Consider the following 12,790-nt stretch of genomic DNA (forward strand, 5'->3'; position numbering starts at 1 on the left):
ACTGGGATACTGGATTGATTGAAGTGATCCTATGTGGTCATGAATGTGAAAGAAGAAGAAGAATTAAAATTGAGACCTGGGCAGAATCTCTTTTAAGGACTGTTTACTGTGTGATGGGAAATGTTGTTGTAGAGTATATTTGAATTCCATTCACCTACCTAGCCTGTATGGTGTAGAATATTATTGTGGAATGCTTTGTTTGTATTCCCTTCATCTACCTAAGTAACTACTAGATTGTAAATCATTATTGTTAAGCGATATTTTGTAACATTCCAGCAATCTCGTAACGCGGACTTTTAGAACAGGGTGTCTTGGCCCCTGTATATTCTAGAAGAATGTCCTTACTAATTCTGGAAGATGGAAATTTCGCGATTAATGTCTGACTATGTTCTGGAATATTGTGAAAATATTGCTTTTTTACGGGGGGCCCCCATAGCCCGCTCCTCCGCCGTGACAATCAACTCAATCTACATGGCCTCTGACATGCTATTAATTTCTAAAGAAGAAAGAGATAGCAGGGAAGAGTGGGAAGTGAAACAAGGAGTATCTGCCGGTTTCCGAGTTAGACTCGCTACCACGGCAAGAGTTTGTATTGGTTAGGTAGTGTTACGGTGTGGTGTTGAAGGGTCAGGGAAAAACCACATAGGCAGAAAGAGAAATAGCCTACATGTAAAACCTGACAGTGAAAATATTGCGACTTGATAAAGAGTTTTGACTGGAGGATCTGGGTGGTGATAGGGAGGCTCCTTTGCTCTGATTGGTCACTCGGTAATCACACTGGGGCCAGCTTTGCGCTTTTAAGGGTGCGAGGCAAGATTTTGTGGTCTGTCGTAGAGGTGGGATAAGTCGTGACTTTGATGTGTCAGTGACAACCGTGACAGTGACACAAATGTAACAGGTCCAAAATGTCGTGACAAAGTCGCATTCGTGACAAAATGTTTTATCCTGTTGTTGTTTGAAAGAGTCGCTCTTACCATCTCGTATTGCTAAAACCGGAGGACTTAACGCGAGCAGGCCAATGCGCAACCACTGGCCAAGGCATATCATCTGTCCCCCACTGATTTATTTATTTAATAACACAAAACATTGCTTTATGATATTCTCGTATATTATTATATCCCTAAAATGTTCTCGTGTAGTAAGACAAAATAATGTTTCTGCCATATTGTAAACAAATCATAGAGTAACTCTTACTTCCCTTCGATAAGAGCCCTTAATATTTATTCAAAGAAAAAATGGAGATATTGTCATGCTAATTTCAATACATTAGAAATTACAGGCATTAGCTTCTAGTGAAATATATTACACAGCATATATACAACAATAAAATACGAACACATACACCCTCGAATTCCTCAAAACTAAAATAAACATAATCATACAATAAAGCCTAGTTGCACAAAATTATGACAAACAGTTAGGCCTATACGAAATTATAATGAACAAACCAAAACACACAACGTAACCCAATTATACAAAATTACGATGAACATACAAACACATACAGTACAGCCAACTTATCCACAATTATACTTAACAAACAAATAAAAACATACGTTACAGCCCATTTATACAAAATTATAATTAACGAACAAAAACATACACTAGAGCCTATTTACACAAAATTATGATTAACATACAATGTGTAGTATGAAATTTAGAAATAGAACAACTTATGAACTTATGTCTAACTGGAAATGAAACTCTCAATCAGTCAACCATCATGAACTGACATCGGAAGAATTACGTTTAAAAACATCAGTTGTTTCACTTTCCCGGAACTCAGACGAGTACGTCTGTCACTTATCAAGTTCCCAGCTTTGGAGAAAATACGCTCACAAGGCACTGATGTTGCTAAGACACTAAAATGTTTTTTCACTAACTTAGCCATTGTCGGAAATAAATGATGATTTTCTGACCACCATTTCAGCGGGTCCTGATTTCTAGGTAAAATCGGATGTTCCAAATAGCGCTGAACTTCTATAATTGACCTGGATGTGGCAGTGCCGCTTGGTTGTAATGAAGCGACCTCCTTTTCTAATACTTCCCAGACTGACAATTCTTCAGTCTGTTCAGGCACTACTGGATCAGCGTATCTCTGACAAATGGATTTTTGCGTGTCCTTTCTCATTTCAGCCGAAACCAACTCGATAACGCGTTTCTTTACGTTTTTGGCGATTCTTTTATTAGAAAATCCAACCATTTTGAAGCGCGGATCGAGGAAAGTACAAAGGGATATTACCTTTTTCTCTTCAAAGTTGGACATCCTTGTTACAATGTCTCTTTGCAGCTCTCTAACTACCTGTTTCGTAACTGGAAGAAAATTTTCTTCTTGTATTTTCGAGCAGACGGCCAACAAACCTCTCGTTAACACGATAATCTGACTCGCAGTGGCATGTTTCTCTGCACTTAACTTCGTAGTTACTTCCTCAAAAGGTTTCAAAACCCTACACAACTGGGTACATAAGTCCCATTCTTCTGATGAAAGTACGGGGTGGTCTCTATCTATTAAAGCTAATGAGCTTTTCACCGCCTCTTGAAACAGTGTGATACGTTGCAGCATGTAAAATGTGGAGTTCCATCTGGTTGGTACCTCCTGCAGCAATCGTTTAGGCTGCGCGACTCCCGAGTTTCTCACTAGCTGCTGTACTCCTCTTAAAATGTGATACAATTTTCTTCACCTTATCACGCGTTTCCTGCACTGTGTGTAGTGCATTCTGCACTATTAAATTTAAAGAACGAGCGTAGCAACCGAAATGTTTCCATTTGAGCTCATTAACAATAGCACCGGTAATATTAGCAGCATTGTCACTTACTACTATCAGTACTTTGTCACTTAAGTCCCATTCATCAACTACACGTTTAATTTCGTGAGCTAAATTTACACTAGTATGTGGCGTATCAAATCCACAGCATTCAAGTAGTGCCGAATCAAGATAAAACTCATCGTTAATGTAGTGAGCCGTTATAGCAATATAGCTTTCATTAATGGTTGATATCCAACAATCCGTGGTCAGACACACCCTAGACACATTTTTCAGCTTGTTTTGCACGACATTGAAGGTGTGCTCATACAAAGCAGGTAGCATTGACGTTGACAGTTTTTCTACTTGGTATCTGATACGACGGGTCCAGAGCATTACTATAGCTAATAAAGCCCTTGTCTTCAACGATGGTGAAAGGCTGAAAGTCTAATGTGAACAATTTCATCAGCTGGGAGTCTATTTTCTTTTTGTGTAGAGCATTATGGTTCACTTTTCTACTTCTAGGAATGAATGATGATATGGTGGTTTGTTGGAGGTGATGAGATGTGTGTACCGGTAATTTAGGTGAGGCAGCTGGGGTAATAGTATCATGTGATGTAGAAGGACCTGAAACAGGTACCACCATACGTATTACTTTCAAAAAAGAAAGAAAGTGATGGGTGGGGGCAACGTGTTTTTTTAGTAAAATGTCTTCCTCTCACAATAAATAATACTAGAACTTACCTCCATTATAACGTCAGGAATATCCATGTCATTTCCTTAAATTAGAGGCTGATGTTCTGTACGAGATCTTTTGCTGGCACATATCGCACTTTGCCACATTATCTCTAAAGGGGTAAAATAGGCCCACAGTTTGCTTGTTTTAGTCTTCGTACGCGTTTCCATGTTACACGTGTTTTACACCAATAAGCCACTTCAAAACCAAAAGACTTAAAATACCACTAAATAAACTCTGAAAACGATCACAGAACTAAAATATTCACAATATCCACCGTCAGTCACAAGAGCAATAACACGAGGGCACGCTTTGTTTGAATGTAACGCGGGACAGATCGGAATGTCGTAACCACGCCGTGACTGCAAATACAGTGACAGCGAGAAACAACACCAGCGCTGCAACTCGTTCCAGTACCTGCCACGTGGCACGCCAAGCGAACGTAGCGCCTCCGTGAAATCTGTACTAGTTACACTTTCGCGACAATATACTGAAAACTGTTACATTCAGAATCCAGTCACAGCCCGTGACGGTGACAGAAATGTCACCGCGCTATAGTAACAGTGACGTTTCTTCCTCCCCACCTCTAGTCTGTCGTTCTCTCGTCAGTGCAGCGATTAGATGCACGTCGGCGAATCCTCGCTCTCGAAATGGACCACCTTGGGGTAAGCACGGTTGATCTCGGTTCCACTTTAATTCACATAGGAGTTTGCCCTACTCACCCAGACTTGTCACTCTGTTTATCAGATGTCTTAGAAAGCACATTAACTTCCATTTAAATATTGTATTTGTATCTTGTGTTTCCTCGTACCCTCAACATTGTATTGTAGAACTTGGATTATGCCACGATATATTTAGTTAATCTCTTGACCTAATAGCAAAGTTCTTGTCCAGCAACATCAAATCTTGTATTCATAAATTATGCAAATGGATTGTTTGTATAGATTAATTTTGTTCGAAACTTACTTGTATGTTTATTTTGGAAAATAATATCTCCGATCAAGGGATCACCGTTGATTTTTCTGGAAACCCGCAAACTTCGCATCCCAATGCCCCGGGTAGATTTCCCAGCCCCCGCTCCACATTCCTTTATTATAGTCGTCACGTTGTCCAACCTGATATTTATTTATGCGTATTGGCGTAGTTCATCTGATTTTTATTGTGTGTTAAGGTTTTAAAGTGCTGTGTAATTCGATTTGCTTTCCTCTTTTCTAAACTGTGTATTGTGTAACCACCGGAATCTGGTTACAAAATTAAAGGCCCAATCTAAAAGTAAATATCACTAACACCAGTCATCTTGTTCCAGGGCTGATTATAGCTTGGATCAAACATTAGCTGAGTAGAAATATCCATTTATAGGCCCACAAGGAAGGATCCATGAGACATCACCTCCATGTTGTACCAAAACCAACTTGAGACTGAAGCCATCGTACTGTGTATGCATGGGAGAAACTACTTGTAGCTTCGATGTGCAGAAGTCAATATACAGTAGTACTCTGCACATATTACATACAATAAACTTTATCATAATCCTGTATTAACATTAGCATAGAAATTGGTAATACACTTGTCCACCTAGTCAATATAAATACATTTATTTATAGTTTTTTAAATTGCAGAAATCATTAGACAGTTAATTTAGAAGGCCATTTTTTGTCCCACTGAACTATCCTCAGCTACATTATACATTATAATACATGAATTGTTCATTTTACTAAAACAAATAGAATATTTCATTAAAAGACCATATTCTTAGGAGATTAAAAGTTCATTCGAAATATACATACATACATACATACATACATACATACATACATACATACATACATACATACATACATACATACTGCACCGCGAGTTGCAATTCAGCTAGCGAGGTGAACGGACGTAGTGCTGAACGTGCGGGAAGTATAGGAGTGCGCGAACATGGGAGTTACAATCGAACAATACAGATGTCATATAGACAGATGGCAGGCCCATTGTAGGATGAAGTCGTTACAAACGGTGAAAAACGATCTCAACATCACTAATACAGTAGTGTCATTAGTTGTAGTGATGGTACTGTTAGTGATTGACGGAGTGGAGATGAACCCCGGCCCAGGACTGACATGGGAAGATATTGAGAAGATCAAAGAGGCCATGCAAGAATGCCATGCAGAAAAGACCAAAGAAATGTTACTAGAACAGAAAAATGAATTCAAGGACTTGAAATCATTAATACGAACAGAACTGAAGGATATTAAAGAGAGTGTATCACAAAATAAAAACGAAATATATGGTATGAAGACGAAAGCACTGGAGGTAGAAGAAAAATTAAGGAAACTAGAGGAAAAAGAAAAAACACGGTCGAAAGAAGATAGGAAGAAAAACATAATAATCTACGGATTGGCAGAACCAGTAAGAGAGAACTTCAATGACTTGATAGATAGAGTACTCTCTCTCTAATCAGAGAGAATTTGAAAATAGAGTGCAACGAGAGTGATATTGATAACGCCTTTAGATTAGGAAGAAATATGGGAAAAAGACCAGTAAAAGTCTACATGGTATCTGGTTTGAAGACTCGAAAAATTTTGGAAAACACGAGAAACCTGAAAGGCACGAAGATATGGATCAAGAAAGATCTCGACAAGAAAGAAATGGAGAATGTACGAACACTACGTTTTCATCAAGGAAAAGCTAGGCATTCGGGACTAAAAGCCTTTATACGTGGAAACAGACTTATAATATCGGACGATTTGTGGAACAGGACATGGACAGTTGGTCAGCTCCGTGAGCTAGGAGATTGTCCTGATACGTCAGCTAAGCGGAAGAACAGCAGTCCAGTGAGTGACTCCTGAGTCAACAGGTACGTGTGCAAACCTACCAAGCAGGGACAATGAACTGGATGTTGTGACGACAGAAACTAGACATCACCAACCCAGGAGATAAACCCAAGAAGAAGTGGACCAGAGGAAGCAAGACACCGCAGGGAGAAAAGAAGAAAAGAAACATATGGGCAAAGAAAGGATTGACAAGGTCTGAGGAAGCTAGAGGGTTAGAGGAGGTAATAATTAGCTCCCCAAGTGGATCTATTATACAATTAGAAAAACCACGAATAACGAGAAGCAAGGTCCTGGTAGCATCAGATATACCTATGAACAAATAACTAGACTGGGTAGTGGGATTAATCAACATAGAGGGTATATTAAGTAAACTGGGAAATGATGAATTTATAGATTTAATGAGAGAGAGTGAGATTATTGGGATAGTAGAGACATGGTTACCGCCTAGCAAAAATGTGAAAATACCGGGATTTAAGGTCTGGAGTAAAACAAAATATAAAAGGAGTACGAAAGGGCGTCACCCAGGAGGGATAACAGTTATCGTAAAAGACGGAATTTGCAAACAAGTGGAGATATGGGAATCAGGATGTGAGGAAATGATCTGGGTCAAAACCAAAAAAGGAAATCAAAAGGGGAGACATATGTTTATTGGCTTTGGTTACAATCACCCATCGGGGTCCCCGTTTGAGAGAAAAATTTCTTTGAAGAGCTCGTTGATGCAGTAAATCAGATAAAATTACTAAATGAAGAAGCAGGAATAATTATAATGGGTGATTTCAACGCAAGGGTTGGCTTAAATAATCCATTATATGATAAAGAAATTGGGGAAATATTAATAGAAAGAAGGAGAAGCAAAGACAAAGAGTGTAATAAAAATGGAGAGAAATTATTAGAAATATGCGCGATAGAGGAATTGTACATCTTAAATGGGGGATGGCCGGAAGATGAATCAGGCAACCTAACATATATAGTAGAGTCAGGAGGGAGTGTTATAGACCTAGTGTTGGCATCTAGAGAGGCTTTAACTCTTATTAAAGAAATCCAGGTAAAAAATTGGACAGCGTCCCATCATTTCCCAGTTGTTATTCGGCTACTGGGAGAGGAAGATAATAAAGTAGACAAACAATTCTTTAACTATGAACAGAGAAAATTAGTAAGATACAGGTGGAGTGAGGAAAAGATAGAACAATTTAGAGATTACTATAGGGGTAAAACCTTTGAAATTCTGAGAATAGGCATGGAGTATATGATAGAGGATAATAACCTAGAAAAAAAACATACTGCACCGACTATTCTCCTCTTCAGACTACTCCACGTATTGGAGTCAATTTTATGCATCGTGCATTAAATATGATGCTATGTATCGGCAGCTACATCTATCTCCATTAATCCGTCAATAATAAATTTTCCTTGCGCCTTCATAATTTTCGATTAGGGTAATAATCTCCTTTCCGCGTTTCACCGTAGGCGTCAAATTATTCTCTGATTTGCTACATGATACCCCTCAGGGGTAACTAATATGCATAAAAAAATTTTAACGTGAGATCAGCTGGGAACCCGCATATCCTCTCTTAGCAGCAAATCCATTTTTCCTTAAATATAAATAAAAATCATCACTTAAATTCGTCCAACCAATAATCCTGCAAGAATTCAATTTAAAATAATCTGCTATAATAATGAAATAAATTGCAATAATAATAATTTAAAATTTTAAATTCTTGTTTTATTCATGATAATGAACTGTCTTGGGATGAATTATTCAATTATTAAAATATCTAATTACATTTGTCGTATCCTCATTCAAATAATTAATCAATAAAATCCTTGACTGTAATCAAATCATTATCTCGTTAAAGAAATGTGGTTCTTAATAAACATAAATGTAAAGAAAAATTTTACGAAGTATCATTTATCATAATTATCAATCTCATTAAGTAACAATCTTGCTGAATATTAATGAAATCAAAGTGTCAAGAAAATTAAAAAATATGAATACAATCAAGAGTATGAATAAAATCAAAAGTGTGAATAAAGTCAAAAGTGCTTATTTATCCTCTCATCAAGTCATTAATCTTCTCTTATCCTTGCTTGATTTCAATTATAACGCTAGCAGAAAAAGCAAAGTTCCAATTGTCATAGCTTCAAATGGCTATTCTTATAATATTCCGATAAATAAAAAAATATCAACAAGTTTCACCTGTTACTGGATAAATATATCCATATTATTTCCTAAAAAGCATGTAGGAATCGTATAATAAATTCTAATCATTATCCTAACAGGTCTTACATCTATCAAGATTCACAATCTCATTTAAATTCAATCATCAAATCACAGAATTTTAGAGAATATCGTTGGTGATAATTATCTACTTGTCAATGGCAAAAACTCAAATTATGAAGATGCTTTCTCCCATCAAAACATAGCTTCGACATAAATCAATCAGGACTTAGTACAACATGTGAAATTCTCCTAGAAAATATCAGGTTTACACCTTAATATTTATTATTTGGAAATTTATTTTGATGACTGTATATAGTTATCAGCCTACGGATTCTGTAACGCATTTCACCATATGAATATTCTATCAACCCAAAACATCCTTTGCCACTACTAAAATCATGCCGCAATCACAACTATAAACTATAGTTAGTATTATGTCGCGTAATTACTATCAATAAATCATAAATACATATCTCTCATCATATTCCAATCGTAAGCATTATAACTCCACATTAGTCATATCAATTCAGAATATTCATACTTATAATCCCATCATTACGTCGTATGTACTCTTAATTACACATATAAATATCAATCATTTCTCCTTTAGTGGCGTACCGTTTCAATATTCCATTATCATATCGCATGCTAAGGATCATAAGGGCGTATCTACATTTCTGCCATTTTGAGAAAATCAGGAATATCACTACACAATTTATTTAAAAGTATATCACCAGTACAAGATAAGTACCAGCACATGATGATGCAATTAAATGGTTTCATTTAGGTTTGAATTAAGCAAAAAGGCAAGTAATTCAAAACAAGTTTGAATAATATTGTTCCTATATTTTAAAATTCTTTTCCCTGACATACGCCCTTTTGTTATTCACAGTTTTCAATGAGTCAGGTGGCGGAAGTACTTGTCTGATACTTTAAAACTTAAAATAACAGCAAGGCGTAAGTCGAACTGTCCAGGATAAATGAGATAATAATAATAATAATAATAATAATAATAATAATAATAATAATAATAATAATAATAATATATTATTGTTACGATACAGTAACGTGATCATTACATTATTAACACAACACCAACTGAAAACTTGCGTTTTACATGAAAAAATGCCTAATAAACTCAATATGTTTGTGATACAGAACACTCCAAAGTTACAACAGAACATCCATACAATATTTTATCTAGACTATGCTAAATTCAGACTGATAATAAGACTATTAGTTACTACATTGAACTTTGATAAATATGTAGATCATTGCTGATTTAAAGCATAACAAAACTACACTAAAGCAATATGCCTAATACAGTAGACCAGTTTTGAATATTTTTCATATTGCTAATAAAAAACGGCACTGACATAACATTGATGAAATCCGTGAGCAATAATTGCAAGAATCAATAAAGGAAAAGGATACTCATTAAATGCCAACATCATCTAGATCATTGTCACTCTCTTGGCTTGTGGTGACTGACTTCAGGGACATATAAAATTTATGATACTGGGATTTAATAATACCTTGTTTGCAAAGTTCTTGTAAATCTTTTAACTTTCCAACCGAAATTGGAAGAGGTTGTGAATAGATCCTCTCTAAGACTGTTACAGTTCTGTTTCCTCATAAGTGCTGATCTCTTGTTTCCTATAATATGCATTTTGTTGAATTTTTCATGCATCTCGTTCTTGAAGTAAACATGTTTGGGATCCTCTTTCAAGTACTCCAACGACACAATTTTCATCTATCTTAATTTTGACCACTAACATCTACTGTTGTATTGTTTATAGGGGCCTGGTTTACTTTCCTAAATCAAAGAAATCATCTTGTGACATAACTTCTACTTCGTAAGGTGATTTTCTTGCTAGGCGGGTGACTGTCTTCCAACCAGATGGCTCAAATATGTGAACACTCTTCTTCTTCTTTTTTTATCATAGAATGTACCAAATCAACCTCCATCTGTGTGTGGCCTGGAGTAAGATATTTGTGGTTGATTCCAGGTATATTTAATTGTTTTACAGCAAAGAGACACAATGCACAGATATACGCATTCAGATGACACTCTCTTTGCTATAGTCTCATTCCACGTGTAACAGACAGCACTATTTGAAACTGCATTTAACACTGTTAGGTTGTAGAAAGCAAGTCTTCTTTTGTAAAACAATCCTTTGGCATTTGTATGAGGACAGTTCAGTACAGCTTGTAAATCGAATTCAATGAGTAGCCACTCACCTTTGCATCATCATCACATTTCTTAAATCACCCATATTTTCTTCAGTGCTTGACAACGCATTACGGCATTCCAAATGGCGTAACTTGGAACACAACCAGCCACACACATATGCATGTTCCTTAACTAAATCAAAACCCACAGATCACACCTACAACAACACATCAGTACTGAAGGTTAACTGCTGCGCTAATACAATAAAATAAGCTTATTATAATATTTTAAGCCAGTTAAAATATGGGGCGCGCAGGTCAGAAGTTTAGGAAGTAGGCCTTCTATAAAAATATCTTTGTAACTGGAAGGATATATATGCAAACACAGTATTTACTTACATTTTCATGTCACGAGGGAAGCGGAAGAAAGACCGCGAATCCTTCTGCATTTCAAAGTTATTGCAGCCAAACGCAGCATATATCCTTCCACTCATATTGACAGGAGATATAAAGGAATGACACACGCAACTATTTACTTATGTAAATAACCCCCAAAACTTCACAAACAAATACACGTGCTCTTATAACAGAATCAGTAACTCTCAGGTCACTCCACTAGATTGAGACCTAATCGCTGTCCCTCAATATTTCGCAGTGTCGCGTATTGTCTCTACTGTATTTGGTAATATACTTCGCTGATTTGTGTGGCTCATATTTTAGACTCACCTTCTTCATTGATAGTATTATTCTAGTTTTAAAACACTATCTAGTATTTCATTACTCTTACAGTGCTCGAAAATAGAGAAACTAATTCACCTCACAAAACGGTGATATGTTTAACACACGATAGTCACACAGGTTTCCATGGAGAATAAACGAAATAATAGTTAAGAGTGAAAATGGAGTATCAGGTGTTACGCCATATTGTTCCTAAAGTATGTGCCTCATATCTTACGTGTTTGTGAGTAACAAATGGGCGTATACTGATACGCCCTTTTGTTATTTACTAAAACAAATCTCTTAATGACTTACGCCATGCAAAATTTAAAAACTAGCATAGTTAGAGATACGCCGTTCTGTTATTCAAATACAGCATTCTTTCCGCATTGCAATGATATCATAACCTCAAAATGTCAAAAATTGTAGATACGCCCTTATGAAATATGACAATGATGCATTAGTGGGTTTAATTTATATTCAAATAACAAATAATCACTCTTTTCCTGTAAAAAAATACATGTATGAATGTATCAGGCTCGTATTTACTTACATGCGGTGACGATCTGGCGATAACCAAGTCTTAATATCCTATGAAACCATCTATTTCCACTCCGCATTACAGCCGGATTAAATCACATTATGTATAGCCCTTTTCTTTGACAATAGTCGAAGTATCGTTTTCAAATCTCTCCACAATTGACTATAAGCATCCCTACATATGAATGTTGATTTACGTAATCGAACACTACCTAGATCCGTGGTTTTAGAACAATTATAATAATTTCTTTGCGAGGACACTGCACACTGAAATCAATTCTCGAAGATATAAATATCGACCTTTTAAAATCACATTACTAACATCAACGCACTACTTCTTAAAGTTAAATATACATGGTTACTTTCAATAGATAAAACTACATGGAACTTAGCTTATATCTGCTCACTCTACTGGACTGGGCTGGATTTCAACTCGATCTTCTTTGGTCCCCTGGCTCGAGGTGATGGCTGCGTCATATTTGGGCAGTGGTTACCACTTTTGGGCTTGCAGAAACAGCTGGTCGGTGTCCATCAGTTGTCAACCCCATCTTCGGCTTAGTTGCTTATCTCGATGCCGTCGCATACATGCGATAAAAACATATTTAACATCGTCATTAGTTCCACAATTCAGTTACACAACGAATTCTCCTGTGTCTAATTTCTATTTTCAAGCAGATTATTCCATCAAAATTCAATAAAAATCTCCAGTTAAAAGACTTGTAAAGTACTTTAGATAATTTCTAGTTTGACGGAAATGTACTTTAAGTTGGCGATATGTTATTTTCCTCTAAGTAACTCGTGTTAAATTTCAATCCAAGCTTTGGTCTCCGAGAGCTTA

This window comes from Anabrus simplex, chromosome 1 (genome assembly GCF_040414725.1).
Source record: "Anabrus simplex isolate iqAnaSimp1 chromosome 1, ASM4041472v1, whole genome shotgun sequence".
NCBI lineage: Eukaryota > Metazoa > Arthropoda > Insecta > Orthoptera > Tettigoniidae > Anabrus > Anabrus simplex.